General features: G+C 41.1%; 1 protein-coding gene and 1 non-coding gene across 2 annotated transcripts in view; both read left to right on the forward strand.

The window, feature by feature from the left end:
* The window catches only part of LOC100453345 (phospholipid-transporting ATPase IB), a 534,685-nt gene that overhangs the window by 459,403 nt on the left and 52,366 nt on the right, over window positions 1–22,916 (forward strand). The gene's annotated exons all lie outside the window — the stretch shown is intronic.
* Window positions 22,752–22,858, forward strand: LOC112128702 (U6 spliceosomal RNA). Its single transcript, XR_002911178.1, has one exon. It is a non-coding gene; the product is annotated as a U6 spliceosomal RNA (small nuclear RNA).

Raw genomic sequence — 22,916 nt, forward strand, 5'->3', positions numbered from 1 at the left:
CCTTTGCCTCCTGGGTTCAAGCGATTCTCCTGCCTCAGCCTCCCAAGTAACTGGGTTTACAGGCACCTGCCACCATGCCTGGCTAATTTTTGTATTTTTGTAGAGATGGGGTTTCACCATGTTGGCCAGGCTGGTCTTGAACTCCTGACTTCAGGTGATCCACCCGCCTCAGCCTCCCAGAGTGCTGGGATTACAGGCATGAGCCACCGTGCCTGGCCTAGATGCAAGTTCAATAAAGACTATTTTTGCTGTTTGTTTCTTTTTTGGTCAATTTTATGTTCTTTATAGTTATCACTGACAGAAATTTTGCCACATAGAGAAGGGGGTTGCTTACAAAAAAAATTCTCTTGGTGTGAAACACACTGGGGACATCACCGCCCTCAGCCATCATCACAAGATGCCCAGCCTTGACCCCGTCTGGACCCTCCCACTGTTTCTAACCTTTGAGTGCAGCTCCTCCCACCCTGTGTAGTCGTGTTTCTGTAGATGTAGCACTGTGTCTTACAAGCCCTCAGTTTCCTACTGTGTGAAGGGAAGGGCTTTAATGAGAGTTTTCAAGGTTTCCCTCAATTCTGAAATCCTGTGGTTGAATGGACCCTAAGCTGTGCTCTGATCGTGGTGGGGAAAGTGTTTCCATTACCTGTTGGCTCATTATTACAGTGACCGCAGCCCCTGCTGTTTGAAGTGTCTGAGGCAGGTGGGGCCCAGTTTCCTTTGGCAAAAGAAGAAACTGGCAAGACATGGAGGTGGTCCAAGGATGTGGGGTCCATTCCCTGTTGCTTCAGTGCCTGCACGAGGAGCGAGGGACTTATTCCAGGTTTCCCTTTGTGCTTGGAAGGAAGATGTGTTCTCCATAGGCTCCAAAATTCATTTGTTTAGACATTTTAATTACATTTTTTGAATCTGTATTTTTAGCCTGTCCAATTAGTCAGTTTGATAATAGCATCAATCTCCTGTTACAGCTTTCTTGGTCCATTTGCTTGTGAATGTTGTTTTACATGTTTTCATGTAAAACATAATTTACATTTTGAGTAAAATTTAATTTTATGTAAAATAAAGTGTACCACACTGGTGGTAATGTGGCTGTAATTTTTACTCTGGCCTTATGCTCATTAATTATTTCTGTCTTAAACTTGGTGGTGATGTTACTATTTTAGCCTTTCCTTTCTTTTTGCTCATGTTTGTGTTATATGACTACTCATAACTTTGTTTTTAATTTTTTGAAGTTACATAAGAAAATCCCCACAGAGATCCTTTTTCATTTGATGGGGACGCTTAAACCATTTGTTGGTGTAACTTTTTGGTAGGATATTTTTTGTTTTATGCTTCTTATTTTTGCTTCCTTGGTGTTTTCTCAACTCTTTGGCTTGGTTGAGAAAGCTCATTGTGGGATTACTAAACATACGCAGGAACCGGAAGTGAAGACATCAGTTGTCATCACGTTGATCTTGCAGAGTCTGTGGACATTCAGGTAGGTGTATCCAGAGAAGTTAAATATGTTGGTCTAGACAGAGCTTGTGGTAGACATCCAAGCTGGGGGTGAATTTGATAACCATTTGATGAGTACACTGGTGCTAATTTCAGCCATACATGGAAAAGATGGTTCAGTGCATTGAATAAAGACCAAAGGCAGAAAACCTCAGGGATGATCTCTGTTTCAGGGTCAGGAAAAGGAATGTGGAGGGGAGGTTGCACAGGGGCCTTGGGAGGTGTAGGGGCTAACCAGGAAAGGAGGGCTGCCAGTAGGTGAGCTCAGGTGCAATGTTTATTGATTTGGGCAAGAATAAGAGAGACTTCTTTGTCAATAGGGTGGAAAGAGCTTTGGGAGTCGGTTTGTGTGTGTGGGTGTCAAGGTGAATCACGTCCACTCTAAAGCTTCAGTGTACCCCATGAAATGGGGAGGAGGCAGAGTGCTCAAAGTGAAGGGGCTGGGGTAGGGTGGAGAGTTTGAGGAGAGAGAAGGGTTGGAAGAGCCAGGGTGGTGCATGGGAGAGGGAGCTGTCCAAGGTCTGTGGCAACGAGAACCTAGGTGACATCAGAAAACACATGTGAGTCAATGTCTGTTAAGGGACCCACTTAGAATTGCTGTGTTGAATAATGTACTTCTGTTTCTTAATCCTTTGGTGATTAAAAAAATTACAAGGAAAAGATCAGTCTGGGTCTGCTGCATTTAATTGTGTGTATAGTAGATGTAATCTCCAAGGCGGGCGGTGGGGGTAGTTGGAGGGATCGCTTTGACCTTTCTGCCACTGCAGAGACTCCTGCTGCCAACTCTGCTGCCAATATTGAAACATTCATAAATATCTTATTAGGTTTCCTGGGAACAAAGACATGCTGCAAAGGGTATGAAAGCCTGTTTGGCAGGGATGAAGGTAGGAAGGATTATATGAAAAGAGAGGAGACTGTGGGGACACAGCCCGCTTTTCTGTTTGTTTGCCTGCTTGTTTGTTTTTATGAGGGGCAGGCTCTGTGGTATCTGCATCTATATTTTAGAAGTGCTTTGCTGTTGTTCTGATATTCACAGGGCCATCATCTGTGTTTAAAAAACTGAAAACATAAGGATAAAAACTGATTTGAAGCTTCTGACATTTTTATAATTGTTTTCAAACGCAGTTAACAGCATCTTCCCTTTTACTGTTTTGGACACCTTCTGTCCGAATCCTTCTAGCTGTGAGCGAATTCGACTTTGTAATGATTTCTTTTTTCACAGTGATGTCAGCAAAATCACACAGACCTAGGGGTCTAGCCCGGAGCTTTGCAATGTCCTTCTAGTTCCCTGGAGGCCCTCTGCTGGCTAGCAGCCCTTGGGTGACAGCTTGCTTTCTCTTCACATCTCTTGCCTCTCAAATCTGTTTAAGATTCTGCTTCTTAAACTGTCTGAATTAGGTGTCTCTGCAGATTTCCCTGTGGCCAACTACCTCCCAAACCAAACACCTATGTAAGCCCACCTTGGTGGTTGTTCCTGAGCACGTTGAGGACATTTGGGCAAACGCAACAAGAACAGGAAGTCGATAACGTTCCAGTTATAACCTCCTGCTGCTGTCCTTCCAGGGTGGGGCTGGACTTCTTCCAACCTACTTTACCACCTGTCTTTGTTCAGGAAAGGCCAGAGTGTGCCATTGCCTTGGAAATGGCCTGTGTAAGAGGCTGAGAAGGGGTTTGAATGAGTCCAAGAAGCAGCAGAATTGGATCTGGAAGGGTTGATGAGGACTGGGTGAGGTGTTGTGGGGTTGTGAGTCTTGTGTGGAAAGAGCTGGAAAGCACAGATGGAGGTGGAGGGACCCTTTCTTACCTTTTCTCTGCTCTCTCTTCCCACCTATCTGGTTTTTTGGTTTTATTTTTGCTTTTTAAGAGACAGAGTCTTGCTCTGTTACCCAGGCTGGAGTGCAGTGGCATGATCATAGCTCATTGCAGGCTCCAACTCCTGGCTTCAAGCCCTCCTCCTGCTTCAGCCTCCCAAGAAGCTGGGACCACAGGCATGCACCACCATGCATGCCTTCCTTTTTTTTTTTTTTTTTTTTTTAAGAGATGGGGTCTCACTGTGTTGCCCAGTCTGGTCTCAAACTCCTGACTTCAGGAGATCCTCTTGCCTTGGCCTCTGAAAGTGCTGGGATTATAGACATGAGCCACTGCTCTAGACCCCTGTCTATTTTTATAGCTTAAAGTCACTTTTGTACTTCCCATGGCTGTTCTGACAGTTTCATACTGTGTATACCTTGATCTGAGCTGTACACCTCAAGCTGCTTGGTTTGAATATATTTCATCTTTCTGGATTAAAACCCTTTGAACAAAGAGAACAGGATTCTTGTTCATCTTTATACAGGCAGCACTAACTGAGCAGTTTATCCACCAGAACTGTCATCACTGGGGCTCATGCACATTCAGGCTGGATGCTCCAACACTAGATGTTCCCCGTGAAACACCCGAGGGTAACCTGGCTGTATTGTCTGACTTCTTTGAAAGGTGCTGTCCTGTGGAAGGAGTGAGGGTGTGGGCTTTCTTTGCTTGACTATTTTATCAAGTTTAATTGTAGGAAGCCATTCCTGCAATTGATGACTTTATGTAATTATGTAATTAAAATGAATCATTGTTGAAGAGGAGACTGGGTGGGAAAAAAAGGATTGGGAGCATCTTGGCACATGGAAGCAGCTCTTGGGAAACTGAGAGTCTCACACCCCTGGCTCATGTGCCACCTCCAGCTTGGATGTTAGACCACCTGATCATTTTCCTATTGCGTCTGGCTTATTTTGAACCCCTGCATGAAATCTACATTGAAGAGGAGACAGTACTTTCTTTCTTTTCACATTATAGTTAATTGCTGAAAGAAACAGTTTAGTTAGGAAATTTGAAAAAAATAAATAGTGACTTAATCTAAATGGGCCTCGATTTCCTCACTGGCAAAAAGGAGTGGATATTTGAAGGCTAAATAAAGGATGCAAAAAAACAAAATACATGTGAACAAACACATGATGAGCGTAGTGCCCAGAACACTTCGGGTTTTCAGGAAATGTTGTCTTCCTTATCAGTAAATTGAAAGGTAACAGGGCTTGATGATTATCAGGTGCTCTGATCTCTAATAGCCCAGGATTTTAAAAAAAAGTCCTGTTTACTAGAGGAACACTTTGTTCTCTTAGAGAGGCACAGGTGGAGTTGACCTTTGTATGCAGGTCACATTTGGGATTAATGCATTGCTGTGCTTTTGTACTAGAGTATTTAATATTCTTATTAAAATATCAGGAGGAAATGGGAAATCTCAGTATTATAATCTGCTTGCATGGGTTGATGTGTTAATTCAGCCCTTTGGATGTAAAGCTGCTCTGGGCACGGCTTATGTTTGGCTGGCACAGTGCTGAAGTGTTGAGACCATCGTGCTAATGAGACCAAGGTGCAGGGTCTGACTCCCTCGGCAGGCTGCGGGGCCCTCAGAGGACCAGTCACCTCCTGCAGGTGCGTGTTCTTCATGTGAACAGGTGGTGGGGCGTCCACAATATGTGATGTATCATGATCAACACAGGTTAATCACCTGATTTGAGAAATTCTTTGAAGTTTGAGGTGGGCCATTAGTAGTATCAAAAACAGAAGGAATATTATGTGTGATTAAAGTCGTGAAAGGAGCTATTATTTCTGTGAAATTTGTAGGCTTCATATTTTACTCCAACACATTTTAGACTGAGTTAAACACAGAGTAGTTTTTAGGTTTAATTTAACCATTCAAAAGAATGGTTAGTTTTAGGACTGATTGCCTATTAAATTCCTGACTATTGAGGGAAATAAAACGTTTAATAGCTGAATGAAAATTGAGTTTGCACTATCTAATTTGGTTTAGATAACACTTTTTCAGATTTCAGGGGAAAATAAAGGCTGTTTTAATGTATGAATGCGCATGAATGTTTATTTGATTCTGCAGTGTTAGTTTATTTTTCTGTTAATGGGAGAATTTGAAGGTGTTTTAAGCCAACCTAAGCAAATATCTATCATTTAGACCACTGCTTTTTCCTAGTGTATCTCCCTCTTGAAGATAACTATTTAAAAATAGGATTTTCAGCCGGGCACGGTGGCTCACGCCTGTAATTGCAGCACTTTGGGAGGCCGAGGCAGGTGGATCACGAGGTCAGGAGATCGAGACCATCTGGCTAACACGGTGAAACCCCGTCTCTACTAAAAATACAAAAAATATATATATATATTAGCCGGGCATGGTGGCGGGTGCCTGTAGTCCCAGCTACTTGGGAGGCTGAGGCAGGAGAATGGCATGAACCCGGGAGGCAGAGGTTGCAGTGAGCCGAGATCGCGCCACTGCACTCCAGCCTGGGCAACAGAGAGAGAGACTCCGTCTCAAAATAATAATAATAATAATAATAATAAAAGTAAGATTTTCATTGTCTAGCACTTGTTCATTATAATTGTTGCCTGTCTCACCTGATCCGTATGCTGTATACCCATATATGTGGACACACGTGCTCCAGATATGAGTTGAAAATTTTGGGCACCCAATACGGGGCAGGTGTCATGCTCGTTGTTAGGATTTAATGGTCAATAGGGTGAGACTTGCAGTGCTGGAGACATGAACAGGTGCTCATACTATGAATGATGCATATTTGTGAGGAAAACATCAGTATCAAGGCAGTAAATACAGCAGCAATATTTGTGTGCCTGCTTGGATTTTCACATAGTGGATTCTCACTAATAGAATTTGATATTTCACCTTTAAAATTTCTCATGATAGAAATAAATCAGTAAGCTCTGCCTTATAAAGGGACTCGAGTCCTTCCTTGATCACCCATTCTACAGAATGCTTGTTTTACATGTGCACATCTATTTCTGGTTGTCACAAATTCTCCAATGATACTACAGATTCAGTCTGTCAGATGTGGAGTCTACCTTTTTCTTGCTACTGATGATGTGCTTAACAGGTAAGCTCGTCTTTTTGGTCATGGAATTGGCCAATGTGGATAATCCTGTTAATACCCTACCTCCGCCAAGCTCATAGGATGATATTAGATAGCATGAATCTAGTCTGAAAAGTTTTTTTTTTAACACCCTGCAGATGTATTCAAGTAAAAATGAAGGTAGGGGTTTAAATAATATTAGGAAGAGCTAACATTTGTTGAGAACATACTATGTCCCCAATGCCATTATAAACATTTTATTTCTATTAACTCAATATTTGACTTCCGTTTTGCAGATGATGAAAGTGAAGCATGGACTGATTAAATAACAAGCCTGGGGCTCATGGCAGACCCAAGAGTGCAGTGGCAGAGCTCATGCCTTTAGCCACTGTGCTTCATCTTCGGTGGCAGGATACTGAGTCCTGTACCCGGAGACTGTTTATATACAGAATAGTGCTAATGTGTTTTCCTAATCAGTACATAGGAGGAAATGGACACTTTGGTTAAGGAAAGTAAAACCGAGATTCCTTATATTTGACAATAAAATAGAATCTCCGTGTGGCAGGGGATAACTGCCCCCAAGATCCATTCTCTGTCCTGAGCCCATTGTTGCCCTATATTCTGGCCTAATTACCTGTTAGTACTCCCTCAGGCCAACTATGGGCCCAGACCCTAGTGTATAGTAACCCTCACTAAATTGAGTGCAGCATTTAAGGAAGACTTGGCAAAGGTGAATGTGTTACTCACAGAAACAAACCTAGAGGGAGGTGAGTCTTGAGTGTGACTTGCAGGTAGAGCTATATATAAGACCCTACTTCACAAATAATGCCTAGTTCTGAATCTGTATCCGGTGGAATGTTTCAGAACATGAGATCTGGAGCCAGACACACTTGGCCCTGATGACACAGACACCTTGGTGAACCATGTGTTGTCATGTTTGGGGGGTTGAATCTTGGTTTAGCTATTGCCTAGCTACGTGAGCCTGGGCCAGTCAGCACCTTCTTCGAGAGCGTTTCCACCTCTGTAAGTTGGTGCTTATCTAGCCAATTTGTTTAAAGGTCAATTGCCTGACATATATTAATTACCAGGTTGGATGCCAGTAATTTCTCGTTGGGGACATCATATTCTATTCTTTCAGGAATGGTGCGGCTATTACCTCAAACTCTGCCAAGACACGTACTGGTTCTCCTCTCCAGTGTACTCTTTTATTTAATATTTGTGGAGTACTTACCTGAGCTGGTTCAGTTAGGAAAACAGACAGTAAACACAAGAACTACATAACTTCAGATTATAATAAGGGCTGTTAAAATAAACAGGAGACATAAGGAAAAGTTGGGATAGGGTGGGGGAAGACCAACGGGCAACTCACTGTGGAAGTGATGATGTGTTAAGGTGTGAGAAAGAGGAGGTAGAGCAGGGTGGGAGGAAGATACCAGGCAGAGAAGACAGCAAGGGCAGAGGACAGCTATGCTACCCTCTAGTCCTAGGGTAGCACAGCTGAAACTCCCCAAACATGACAACCCCACAGTTCACCAAGGCGTGTGTGTCATGGGGGAAGAGTAGATTATTTCCTCATAAATCCTTCATTTTATAGTTACCAAAGTGCCCTCCATAAATGTATTGCCTGCTCCCTTCTTATCTTGAAGTATGGTATAGATCACTAAGATTCCTGTTTCCCTGGACTTGGAAGGAAGGCACAATAGGGTGAGCGAGGTGCCACACAAGTTATTAGAAACTGCTGGGGAGAGAGGGCTCTTGTTTGCCCTAGAGAATTCAAGTGAACTCAATTATGTTATTGTAGAGCTTTTCTGAAGGTGTAATTGAAACATTCAGGTGTAACATCATAGGATATGCAGGTAAGATTTGTCTCATTAAAATAACACCTTTAAACTTACTGAAGGTTTTAAATGTCTTAGTCAATTAAAACATGCATTAGTGTTACACTGCAGACATGGATTAACTCCATAATATTGTGTGGAGTGCTCATACAGTGTTAGAGAAATGAACTAAAGTGAAATGAAATTAAAGCAGGATATAAAGACCATGAGATTAATAACAGTGGTAAATTGAGGCCCAATATATAATTTTTTTTTTGAGACAGGGTCTCACTTGTTGCCCAGTCTGGAGTGCAGTGGTGCGATCTTGGCTTACCACAACCTCCACGGCTCAGGTGATCCTCCCACCTCAGCCTCCCGAGTAGCTGGGACCACAGGCATGCATCACCACACTCGACTAATTTTTTTTGTCCTTTTTGTAGAGGTGGGGTTTTGCCACATTGCACCAGCTGTCCTCAAACTCCTGGACTCAAGTGATCCACCTGCCCTAGCCTCTCAAAGTGCTGGGATTACAGGCATGAGCCACCTGGCACCAATATATATAATTTTAAGTTAAAACTTTTTTGTGTATTTTTACATTTTTGAGGCATGTAAATATATTCCCTGTGCATTTTTTTTATTTGTACGCCTTATGTATTTTTTCACTTTTGAAAAACTAAACCTGAATGCCTGTCTTCTTCAACCCATGTTTGTATTTCTTTGACATACTTGACTTCTACTCGATGATGTGATACTATTTTAGAAGTATGGTTGGGCAGAAAGCGGGAGGCATGAAAGAGATGCAAAGGTCATGTGTTTAAAAATGTACCTGGGATTGGTTTTAATCAAGGATGGTAAGACCTGCAGACACAGAAAGGAGCATCATCAAGAAGTTTGTACTCACAGTTCCCTAGAAACAGGAGGCTGGCACACCACCCAGGGCCATAGGAAGCGTGGACAGTGGCCTTCCCTGTGGTTTCCATGAGAAGGGCAAGGCGGGATGAGCAGGTTTAGAATTGGCTGGTACGGATAATTTCAGTGAGCTCTGGACATAAGGGCTTCTCTGGTTGTCTGGCATCTGGCTCTGGAATGATCAGGGCAGGCTTGATGAGTGAGAGTTTCTTAAGGGAGGCAGCTGGGAGGCACAGCACAGACTGGATTGTTTGGTTTGCATGTGAAAGACATATTCCCTGGCAAGTTGTTTGCTATTTCTAGGAATTAGCCCTAGAAGGGGCAGTGCCCTCCCAGGGTCAGTGAAGCCCCAGGGGCCAGAGTGTAGGGTAGGGAAAATAAGAAAACATAGTTATTACACTATAATATGTTATGGGAAGTCTTCTGTTATTTATAATCAAATGCAGACAAGACACACATCCATGGTTAACTTGTAATGGAAGGTAGCATAAAGCTCAATGCTGAAGGGCGAGGTAATTTTCCCAGACTTCAGGGAAGGGAGGGTTTGTCCCCTGGAGCTCTGAGGAGATGTCTTAGTGGATGGTAGAACAGCCCAGGTTTTCCAGAAAGGAGTAGGACTAGAAGAAAGGAGGGTGAGTTCAGGACACAGAAAGACATGCGTGTCTGAAGCAGAGGTTTGCACTGGAGGGGGAGCAACCATTGGAAAGACATGCGTGGAAGCAAATGTTGAACCCTTTAATTACAGGCTGGGGAGCTCAAGAGAGGCATTATGAATTTATTAACAATGCAAGTTCAGATCCCATACCCTGTCTTCGCTTCCTAACTCTTAGTTAGAAAGCAACCCTCTGAAGTAATGTCAAGTGCCTCAAAAATAAATTCTCAAATGCTGGCTATGATTTGGATCACGGGGTGTGTGGCATGTCAGACAGCAGTCATGTGTCATTGTGGATAGATTCAGGCAATTAGGAGGTGTGATGTGGTGAGGATTTCCAATAAGCCATGATGGCACTGGCAATGAAAAAGGAGAAATAAACGGGAGCTATTTGGCTATGTAGTTTAATTCAGAAAAATCCTCATTGAGCCTCATTATAACCTCATCATCATGTCATTGGGAAAATGAATTTACTGTCAAGTATTGAAGCTTAGAATGCTGCCAGTGGGCATATGTTCATTTCTTCTGTGGAGGGTGTCCATTATTGTCATCTGATTCCCACAGGGTACTAGAACCCAACGAAAATGATTTAGAGTCTGGGGTAGGGCAAACAGGAGTGTGAAGCATGCCTCTGTCACTTGCTTTTTGGGTGATACAGGGCAAGTTAACTTTTTAAGCTGCTAATAGTAAGCTACAAATAGTAACTGCTATGATAATATTCAGAAGAACAGTGGTAGCAGGTGGATCCTCTACCTAGAACACTGACGAATTCACTCCTACTTGTCCTTTGGACTCAGATATGACTGTGTGCGCGTGTCGTATCACCTGCTTGTTATGGCTGTCGTGCTTGGCACTGCACAGTGTCATGGTCTGTGTGCCGTGCTCTAGACTGACACACCTGGAGGCTGGCATTGTGTGGGTTCTGGTTTCTAGTCTGTAGGTATGGTGGGTGTTTCATGGATGTTGTTTTGCTATGTATTTTAAGAGGCATTGTCAAACCCGAGTGGTGGTTTTGTTTATTAGCTTGAGAAGAGACCACTTGGGGAAGACTTGACCGAGCTTTTGGGCATTGAGAGCTGTCCAGGTGAGAGTGCTGTCGTGGAGGTGTCCAAGCGGGGGCAGAATGTCCAGGACTAGGCAGGTGGGATCAGTGTGCTGCTTGGGTGGAAGCGCCTCTCTGATATTGGGTCTAGAAGAGACATGAGCTGCCACTTGGCTTCGCTCCTCACCCCTCACTGTATAGTTGAAACAGGGACTTACGCAAAGTTGTGTGATGAGTTGGTGACTGCTGGTTGCCCTGTGCAGCATCGAGACCTAGTCCAAGTCTCCTTCTGTGGAAATGGGTACTGGTTGAGAAGAAATCAATGACATACCCAAGCAGAGAAGCCTATTAGAGAGCTGAATGAAAAGGGAAATAGCCCTACTATTCGTGAGGTTGGAAAGGGTGGTCGGCATGCTGACAAGGAACAAAGCCATGAAGCGGCGTTCATACAGAACTTTCCAGCTGCAGAAGTTGTGCTGAGATGGGAATTTGCGTTCTGGGTGAGACGCTTGGCACTGGTGCTACCCTTGGGCATTTGGAGGATCCAAATCCACAAGAACTCAGCCTCCATTTGCACATGGGGCCAGGACAAGACCTCATGTGCTCAGTAGAAAGAAATAACTCCTTCTTGGAAGGAGTAAGATGTTGGAAAAATAATTAAACACTCTGTATATTTTCTCTTGTGGATCTTTCAGTTTGATTAGGTGCCATACACTCTGATGCTGAAAAGGATAGTCATACAGTCATTTGTGAAGAAAATTAAGGTCCTTGGGTTAAAAAAACAAGCCACAGGATAAAGCCTGAATCCTTAATGGCAAGTTTGGTGTGGCATGTGACTCTGAGCCTGTTGCCGGCATTCGGTAGGTAGAGGCATAAAGATGTGTGTGCACACACACTGGGTGCAAGATAGCAGCTCAGAGCCAAACAAGGTATGTAGATCTTTAAATAAAACTTCTCCAGTAGGATTTGGAGATTGTCCTTTGCTAATGGTTATCCAAATGTTTACAAGCACTGTGAAGTAACATTCTATGTCTGAACTCCTCGAGCTGCAAGAGATGATTCTGTCATGTACACGGGTATGCAGTGCACTGGAGAGCACGTTGGAAGGAATCTAGTGGGGGCTTGCAGTCCACTTCCCTCTGCCTCATTCCAGTGGAAAGTTGCACATTGGTATTTTTGTGCCCCACTACCCTGCTACCCCAGTTCAGTTTTGCATTGAATACCGTTAGTATTCAGTATTGTCTATATAAATGGTATGAGGATTAGGTATTATGTTGATAGAATTATTTGTGGATTGGTAATTGGTATAGGATTTTGAAGAGATAGAACTGATTGGTACCCTATTATTTTAAAATCGTTTTTCATCTAACATCTATTTCGTATGTTTTTTTCGGAAGTTGTAGTTAGATTGTTTATTGAGAACAATTTTTAAAAATCTTTCCTTTCCTTTTTTTTTTTTTTTTAAAAAAAAAAAGTATACAGTTCTCAGACAGAGTCACTTTATAGTGTGATGGGAAAGGTCACATATAATGATCTATGGTCCCCTTGCTAGTGAGTGCATACCCCTAAACCAGGCTGTTGTTCTCATTACTTCTAAATCTTTGCTTGGGTCAGCGGGCTTGAGGCCATCGGATGCTATTAACTTTGGTTTGTATTCTCAGAATTGTATTTTTTTAGTGAGAATTTACAGTTATTGTTTAGTTGTTGGGGAAATTACTGCTCTTACCTGTCTTCCTCTTTCTTATGTGAGATATCTTGATAGTAGTCACTTTACCAAAAATAGTGTATGTGTTGGTTTTAGAATTATTGGATTGAATGGGTCTGAAATTGCTTTGACTCCAGTCTCAAGTTTGCTGATGATAAAACTTCTATTAGACTTGTTAAGTAGGATTTGTTTTTTCGGGGGGGGGGGATGGTGGTCACAACTCATTGGAAATACCTGTTAATCAGTCTCTCTCTCTCTCTCTCTCTCTCAAGAGATCTATTGACATATACCCTTTATTCTTCCAGTTTCTTTTCTCAAAACCACATAAACCCCCTTGATTTATTTTTCCTTTTATAAGACCATTATTTTCTTTCTTGCTTTTCATATAACCTTAATGTCTGATATTAGTTTTAAAGTCTGATTAGTAAAATCATTTTGTGTTTTATAACTGTTATACGTGTTAAAGTCACCTTCACATGTATAATTTAACTTCATAGACTTCTTAAAACACGACCTGATATAAGTGCCTTCACTTTTTATCACATCCTCAACCCTTTATATTTTTTATTCTCAGTGTATCTGACCTAGAGACTCTATCTCTCTAGAGATATTATAGTTCTGAATCTGTATCCAGAAAGACATACACATCCCTGTTTCGCTCCGCAGGTCTGGTGGACATTACCAGGAGAGCCTGCTCACTTATTTCCCTTTCAAAACTGTTGCCAGCTGGCTACCATGTTGATGTCTCTACATGACTTAACATTATTATTATATACAATATATGCTATATCATATTCTATGATAATATTAAATATTAACGAGGTATTATTAATATCTGACATATTCTTGCCTTCCTTTATATTCTCCTATACAGGCATTCTTTCTTGCTCTAGAATTATAAATTAACTGCAACTTCGCAAGATCTGCGATAGAGAAAGGAAAATGATGGCCTCCACTGCAGAGTGTAGAGCTAGAGGTGTGGAAAGGTCAAGCAGCTTCTCCAAGCTGACACTGGGATTACAAACCAGCTTTCTGTGTCCCCGACCAGGCTTTGGTTATTCTGAGGAAATTGGATCTAACAAGTGTTTGGTTACAGCTTCCTATAAAGACCGTTATGTTTAGCTTTGTTGAAAATCCAATTTTAGATTTCTCCTAGATAATACCGAATGATGAGAGAGCTCTTCCGCTCTCCCTGCTGAAAGTTGTTGATTTTCTAGTTGAGCGGGGCTCATTTGAGGGGAGCTGACGGATTTTTAGCTCCTGATTCTAGGTCATTCATTTCTATGGATGCTATAATGGGTACATGCTTTTTTTGTCATGCCTCAGACACAAACCATTAATATTTCTGCTCTTTCCTATTTATGCAAGGTATAGAATAGTCCCAGTTTGACTCCCTTACAGGGGTGGATTAGGGCCAAATGTACCATCTGGCCGACCTCCCGTATGGGAACCAGGAGGCCATGTCTTGGACATTTGCTTATTTCAGAAAAAGCCATCAAGGCAGATATTGCCCACCAATTTTGTTCCAGATGTGCCCAGTTGGAAACCCTTGAAACTAGAAACATTCATGAGATAGAGTTCTGGCCAATGAGACAGGAGCTGAGGGCATCTGAGGAAGCCCCACTTCCCGTATTGAGGTGCCTAGTTCTCTGTTTCTCCTCGTGTGGAACACGGCTGTGGATCTGAAGGGGAGCAGCATCTGTGACACTGTGACGCTATAATCCCAAAATGCTGGGATTATAGGTGTGAGCCACCATGCCTGGCCTGAAGGTTATTTTATACAATATTTTCAATAATTTTGTACATAAAACAAAGTTTGTGTACATTGAACCATCAGAAAGCAGAGGTGTCATGTCAGTGCTCAAAAAGGTTTGGATTTTAGAGCATTTCAAATTTCAGATTTTTGGATTAGGGATATTTAACCTGCGTGTGTATATATACAGTACAGTATATATATATATATATATATATATATCTTATTTTACATATAAAACTTATAAATAGGAAACTAAATGTGAGTGTGTATATCTGTATATCTATATATCTCTATATAAATTTTGGTAAGGAATAATACTGTGTAGAGGGAGATATTACCTTACCAAGAGTCAGAACAGGTATAAAACTACTGTAAATCAATTGGTTGGGAATTGACATAGAACTAAATATATGCCAATATATTGAAGAGTGATATCTCAGTTAAGTGGAGTGGATAATTGTGCTGGTACCATTCTTCGTGTGTGTGTGTGTGTGTGTGTGTTTTGCTGTTGTTGTTTTTTTGAGAAGGAGTTTTGTTCTGTTACCCAGGCTGGAGTGTAGTGGTGTGATCTTGGCTCACTGCAGCCTCTGCCTCCCAGGTTCCAGTGATTCTCCTGCTCCAGCCTCCTGGGTAGCTGGGATTACAGGCATGTGCCACCATGCCCGGCTAATTTTTGTATTTTTATTAGAGACAGAGTTTCACCATGTTGGCCAGGCTGGTCACGAACTCCTGACCTGAGGTGATCCTCCCTCCTTGGCCTCCCAAAGTGCTAGGATTACAGGTGTCAGCCACTGCGCCCGGCTATGCTGGTACCATTTTTAAATAAGTGGCTATGTGTCAGGATGAACACAGAACTGAACTCTATCCTTTATCACATGTGAAAATAAATTCTGATTGCAGAAATTAAAGACTGACATAAAAAAGTCAGTAAAGACAATCTTAGCCATTACATATATAATGAGGTTGGTGAAGAACTTCTTAATACTAAACCAAGGTGCTATAAATATTTTGGAACATTTCCAATGTCCAGGACCTCTTTGTATGTCAAAGGTGCCATTAAAAACTTGCTATACAAATGAATAGTCTAGAAAACTACTAAATGTAAACTACATAATATAAAATAGAGTTAACAGACAATTCCAAGAGGCTTTGCAAAGGGACACTGGAAAGATCAACAAACCAGTAGGAAAATGGGCAAAGTATATGAGGAGATGATATGGCTCACAAATGTATGAAAATATATTTAACTTGATTAGCAGTCAAGGAAATGCAAATTAATGTGACAGTGATGTCTTACTTGACATAAGACTGAGTACTGTAAAAAAAAAAAACTGTTAATATCTGTTGCTGGCAGGAATATGCGTGCAAATAATACACCAACACATTGCTGGTTGGAATGTGAAGTTTGAAAATCCTTTTAGCATGTTGTCTACTATATATTAAAATTTATGCTCCTCTAGGAACAGAAACAAGACATTAGGTAGGAACTTAGGAAATCTGAATGCAGTGTGGACTTTAGTTTAATTTTTAACAACCACGTGACCCTTAGACTCATTAATTCCACTTCAGGCAATCGATCTCCTAGAATTAAACTCACCAGTATTCATGGACATATGAACATGGGTCTTTATTGTGACATGTCTCATAGCATACAAAGCCTGGAAATAAAGTAAATGCTTATCATAGAAGAATGGCTGAATAAATTATGGAATATTATATCACCATTAAAAAGGATGAATTAGAATTATACAATTGGGTTGCAAGGATTTTGCAATATTATTGAGAAAGAAAAAAAATTCAGAAAATGGCATAATGTCTAATACTTGTGGAACTTTGGCAACCCTCTGATTGTGAATATGTGTGTTGAGACATCTATGTAAGATTGTATAAACTTGGAGAAAAGTTTGGAAACGTATATAGGTTGTTATTAAAACAACCATGTGTAAATCACTTACATATTTGTATTAGATGATGCATATATCCACAGAAGCAGATTTTCTGGGAGCTAATGGTATTTATGCTTCAGAACGTCTGCCCCAGGGCCCCAGGGAGGACCCTACCAATGTAGACATGGCCAATTATTTTTGCATAATTTAATAGACTTGAGCCTTGCTTGGGGTAAGAACACAGTGTCTTTTCACCCAAACTTCCACCCTCTCGCCCTTCTTCTGTTAGGAGGCATGTTTTGGGGACCTGGGTAAGGGAAAGTTGAGTTGGAAATAATAGAGATGTATTTACATGGTGTACAGTCACTTTTGTGAACAGGTAAATTTTTAGCTCTCCCAGCATAGAAATAAGGACCAGAAATATTCTTCCTGGCCACCTCTGCACCTGAGGTTATGATATGGTGTAGCATTTCTAGAAGTATCAAAATATCAGTGTGGTATATTATGCTTGAAGTATGTGAGTCATATTGGAGAGACAGTGTTTGAAATGTGTGGAGCCAGAAGCTAGATTTTAAGTTTCACTTATGAAGGAAATTTCATGGCAATTCCTCTAAATTTGACAACCATCATAAAAATTTACATGACATATATTGATAAGTTGTGGAGCTGAAAGAAGCTTTACCAAAAGATCAATTAAAAATAATTGATCAATTATAGCTAGAGGAAAAATAAATTATCTGTTCTTTCTATACAAACTATTTACAAAATTTTCTAAGAAACTATCCACACAAATAAAATTAAAAATATGGAGGGGAAAGTATTATAGACTGTTAATATTAATATTATAGTATTTAATAAAAATAGTATGTTTTCTGAATAACGATGTATTTTTCAGCCTTCATGAATTTGTAATATGTTGTGTTTTCTTCATTATAAGTAAACTTCACTTCTGTGCCCAATTTTGTTTTCGTAATACTGTATTTTTCTTAAAGCAAGATTCCCAAATTGTATACATGTTGTATACAAATTGCATCCAGTCCCCACAAAATTTAATATTCTCCTTCTCTGATTTCTGGGTAAACTAATGAGTAAATTAAATGAAAAGATGACTAAACATTTTAGAATTGCTTAGGAATGAATACTAGTACTTTGTGTTTTTATATTAAATGGATATAAGTGAATATGCAAGAACCAAATGCAATACGGCTATTACAGTTCTTCCTTAGACATCGGTTCTCTGAGGATTCTTATTAGATAATTGATAAAGAACTTGAACTTCATCTGGCACACGCCCCAAATGTTGTTTACTTTGCAGAAAACACTGCTATGCTGGCTGGCCAGTAGAGGGCACTGTGTTGTTGGTGTGAGTTGTACAACGAGCGTTCAACCTGCAAGGCGTGGAGAGGTGGTTAAGATAATAAATATTTTATGTGACCAGCCTAGAGCTCACAGTACAAGACAAGAAATTTCTTTCTCTCTCTGACTCCCTGCCTTTGTCTGTCCCCGTCTCTCTGTCTCTAACACACTCTCTGTCTCTCTCACAAACACACACACACACACACACACACACACACACAGAATGTTGAAATAAATGGATGGATTACAGATTGTACACTTTGGGTAGACATGAATAGAGAAAAGCTTGTTAAAGAAGATGACCCCTTGGGCTATTGGCTCAGAAAAGGAGAAGGATGTGGTTTGATGAAAAGAAGAAAGAAAGATGTTCTAGGAATTTGGCAGAGGATGAAAGGAAGCAAGAGAACTTAATAAGAGCAAATACTTTTTAGAATAAAGTGATTTCCATTTAAAGGGGGAGAACTGGACTGTTCGATTTCCCTGTGGGGTGAGTTTTAGGGTAAAGACTCCTGTGCTGAAAGCCAGCCTGCTCATCTCAAAGGAATACATACAAATGTTGCACTCTGAGTGCTGTACTCATGTTTGTTTCTTGTTAGACTCTTACGGGGCAGATGACAGTTTCCCCTTCTTTTATCCATGATCTAGGTGTCAATTGCCGCTGGCAAAAGGAAGTGATCGTGGGGAGTGATATCAGATATGAGCAGTTACTAGCTCTTTTGTGGTGGAAGCAGTATAGAAACAAACTGGGTCTTTAGTCTGATTTCATGTTCTAAAAAAAAGCTCCTTATGTATGACCAGTCCTAAACTTAGCTAAAATAATCAGCTGTCCCTTGACAGTTATATCTGGATACTACTTTTTTATATTAAAGTATTATTACAACAACACATGTAGGTAGTTAAAAGTTCAAATAGTTTAGAAGTTGCTTCTCGTGAAAATCAATACTCTTCTGCCCCTCTCTCCCATCCCAGTCCTGTTCCACCAAAGGCAACTACTTTCAACTCTGTGTGTTTTTCATTCTTTGGAGGTTTCTACCATATTTCAAAATTAAGTTTAGAAATGTGGTTTTCTCGACATTGTGAAATACAGTTTAGAAATGATCTCTCTGAACTCTCTTATAGATGCAGATTTCAGTTATTTACTTCAGGTCCAAGTAGTGAGGCAGTATATCATGTTTGCCTCTTTTCTAGTATAACTTGCTTTTCCTGCCTTGTTCTTCTCCTTAAATAATTTTTTTGCATATTAATTTTTATCGTTTCCGTTAGATCAATACACATTTATATTATATAACCTCTCTATATATTTTAAAATAAATATCCCAGAATAATCTCTTGGTTTTACCCCTTCCCCTCCACACCCCGCCATCTTGTTGCCAGATAAACTGGCTGCCTTGTAGATGTGTTGCTGTAAAGTGGTCATCCCAGAACTTTCTCACTGCTTTCTTGAGTTGTATTCCCTGATATTTAGACACTGTCGGGGAGTGGGGTGGGGGGTTGCTTTCTTGATTACTGTTTTGTATTGTTGAAGAACGTCTTGCAGTAAGAGGCTTCCTAGAAAAGCTTATGTGAAAAGTAGATTTGAGTGTCTGATAGCTTGGCTGGGTATAGAAATCTAAAGTGTCACTTTAGTGGTCTGTGTTGCTATTAAGAGGCTCAATTTCATCTTGATTTTTTTCTCTTTATAAATAGGCTCTTTTTAATATCTTTATGGTTTAGAAATAGCTAGCATTCTATAATGAAAAATATTTAGTATTCTATAATGAAAAATTTTGGTATGTGTCTCATTGTTTTGGGTACTTGGTGTACCCTTTCAATCAGAAATCTTTGTTCTTAGAGTTCTAGCAACTTTTTCTGTATAACTTGTTAATATTATCTTTCTCTGGTTTCTGTGGAACTCTTAATAGTCTTGTATTTTGGTCTTGTATTTGTACTATTAAGTCTCTTTTATTTTGCATCTTGTGTTTTTGGTTTTACTTTTTGGGAAATTTGCTTAGCTTTATTCTTCACTTCCTTTTTTTTTGCAATATTTTAGTTAGGCTAGCATACTTTCAATTGCCAATAGCTATTTTATTCCGTTTCCTTTTTAGAAATACCATCTTATTCTTGTTTCATGTGAATGTGTTATCATCTTATGACTCTGAGGATATTAGCATTAGCATTACTCCAAACTCTAAAATATTCTTTTAAAGTTTGCTGTACTGTTTCCTCAGGTCTCCCCTTTCTTCTGTATTCATTTAAAGTCTCTTTTTCGTGGTGGAGGCTTTCTACACATATTTGGTAATTTTTCAAAGAGGAAGTGTAGCAGGATGATGGGGTGCTCTGTGAGTGCAGGCCAGATAGCAAGACTCACTTCTCGGTGAAGGACTTTTAGACATGAGTGTATGAGGTTTGTATGGGTGCCCTGGGAATACTCCTTGGCTGTGGGTGTAGCAGCCTGGCTGTGTAAGATTTTGGTGTAACCAGAAGAAGGGGGCTTGTGAGAGAGGAACCATGTTTCTTTTATGAAGCCTTTTGCTTTGAACTCTTTATAGTTTATCTTGTGTGGTTCCTCCAGACTCCTAGCCCTGATTTCCTGTGTGAGCTCCTCTGTGTATGGACTTCAAATACCTCCTTTTGCTTTCTATGCTTGCCGCAGACCCTTTTCCATCATTGGTGTCTCATGAGTCTCCTGAACTCTGCAGGCTGAAACTGTTCCCCTCCTGTCCACAGGCTCCCCTGTCTCCAATGCACTGGGCTTGTGCCTGCCTCTGCCCTGCCTAATATATGATTGTGATAGTCAAGTTAATGTGTCAACTCGACAGGGCTATGGGGTGCCCAAGCATCCGGTTGAACATTATTCTGAGTGTCTGAGAGGGCATTTCTGGATGAGGTTAGCATCTGTATCAGTAGAGTGAGGAAAGCAGGTGGCCTTCCTAGTGTGGGCGGCCCCATCAAACAGTTGAAGTCCTGACCAGAACAACCCTCTGCCGAGTAAGAGGTAGCTCCTCCTGCCCGACAAGCTTCAAACTGGCACATTAGCTTTTCCCGCCTTCAGAGCTACTGAAGCAATGTCTCTTCCTGAGTTTCCAACCCGCCGGCCTTTGGACTGGAACCATACCATTGGCCCTCTTGCCCATTCCCACTGCTGGTGTTGGGGTTTGCCAGACTCCATAGTTGTGTGAGCCAATTCCTTATCATAAATATGTCACCTAGTGGCTCTGTTTCTTTGACACAATGACACTTATTACAACTGCATTATTATTTTAAAAATGGATTGACATATCTTCTGAGATACCATTTGTGAAGGTAGAGCCCGTTCTTCCTGCCTCGCAGGCCAGGGCCCTTGCTTAGGCGGCAGCCCCTCTTGTGGGCTTCTCTCTCGCTGCAGCTCATACTCGGAAGGCGTCTTGGAGGCACGTTCAACTTGTCTGGCGAAAGCAGAAAGAAGTCTATTTTAGAAAAAAGACAACCCCACATCTTAGCTAATGATTCAATTCCTAGTTGTGTGTGTGTGTGTGTGTTTTAAACTGACTGCATATTTTTACATTCCTTTCTAGTATGGTAGTGGTGTCCCTGTAGGCAGAAGCGGTAAATGTGTTTACATTTTACAATTGTCGTCTGAAGCTAGGCAGCCTTTAGATCGGGTCTTTACTGCTGTTAGAATCCTGCACATAACAGACCTATTTAACTCATGTCTCTATGTTGGATTTCAGTTAGACACCTACAGGGATGGGTCCACTTGATGAAAATGTGAGCTGTACACTTTGGTTTTGTGCACTTTGCTCTATATGCGTGATAAACATAAAAATGTCAGTTAGAATTAAACACTTGAATAAAGTTTGACAATTATGTGAGAAATCCAGAAAGATAGAATAATATAGCTCGCCCCAGATTTTTAACTCTACAACATGAGGGACGGATAGATATGGCTTTCTACCCAGACCTAAATCAAACATTTGTGTTTTCCATACTAGAAATCTCTGTGTACCAATCATCTCAGCTCCCGATGTTCTCCCAGCTTGACTACTTCGGTTTAGCTTTCCATCCAGATGTTTGATGTTGTAGTTCCTGAACCTGTCTCCTTGGGAAGTGTCTTTTCTGACAAGGTATGTCCTCCCCAAGAGCCAGTGCACCCTTGACTGAGGGCAGAGGCGTTTGGGACCTGAAAAGGATGGGTTTAGGCCCTTGCATTTGGATAACTCGATCTCAGGGTGGCTGCTGCTCCTTACTTGGTTTGCAGCATGCCAACACTTAGGACAGCCTTAAACCTTTCCTTGTAGTAGGGATTACTTCCCTCTGTTTGGAAAGAATATACTGAGTTCTGAATGAAAGGCCAAATGTGGTATACTTAAATGCAATACGTTTTAGTATTAGAGTTTCACACACTGACCTGTTGCATTTCTTTTGGGGCAATGGCTGCATGGGGCCTGAATTGTAATGATTCCTGTACTTGTTGAGGCCAGATATTTTTATAACAAATAGTTGTTGTTTCTTTTAATTGAAAATTGAGAAGAATCTCATTAAAAATGATCCTTCCCTTGCAGTGCAAAATTAAATAAATCTCATAACTCATTTTTTTTTGTTTTTGTACCATAAAGTTCACATCATTTTTTCTTTCTTTTTTTTTTTTTTTTTTTGAGATGGAGTTTCACTCTCTCGCCCAGGCTGAAATGCAGTGGAGCAATCTCAGCTCACTGCAACCTCCGCTTTCTGGGTTCAAGAGATTCTCCCGCCTCAGCCTTCCAGGTAGCTCGGATTACAGGTGCCTGCTACCACGCTCAGCTAATTTTTGTATTTTATTTATTTATTTATTTATTTATTTTGAGACGGAGTCTTGCTCTGTCACCCAGGCTGGAGTGCAGTGGCACGACCTCGGCTCACTGAAAGCTCCGCCTCCTGGGTTCACGCCATTCTCTTGCCTCAGCCTCCCGAGTAGCTGCGACTACAGGCGCCCGCCACCACGCCCGGCTAATTTTTTGTATTTTTAGTAGAGACGGAGTTTCACCATGGTCTCGATCTCCTGACCTCGTGATCCGCCTGCCTCGGCCTCCCAAAGTACTGGGATTACAGGCGTGAGCCACCATGCCTGGCCAATTTTTGTATTTTTAATAGAGACAGGGTTTCACCATGTTGGTCAGGCTGGCATCGAACTGCTGACCTCAAGCAATCCACCCACCTCGCCCTCCCAAAGTTCTGGGATTACAGGCATGAGCCACCGTGCCTGGCCACATTTTTTTTTTTTTTTTTCATAAAGCACCTGGGCATGCTCACTTTGGCAGCACACAGACTACAATTGGAATGATACAGAGAAAGTTAGGATGATCCCTCCGCAAGGATGACACACACATTCATGAAGTGTTCTATGTTTTTAAAGTTAAAAAAAAGAAAGAATAAATCACTTGGGTAAAACCTGCTTTTCAATAATGTC

The sequence above is a fragment of the Pongo abelii genome, chromosome 14 (genome assembly GCF_028885655.2).
Source record: "Pongo abelii isolate AG06213 chromosome 14, NHGRI_mPonAbe1-v2.0_pri, whole genome shotgun sequence".
In the NCBI taxonomy this organism is placed as follows: Eukaryota; Metazoa; Chordata; class Mammalia; order Primates; family Hominidae; genus Pongo; species Pongo abelii.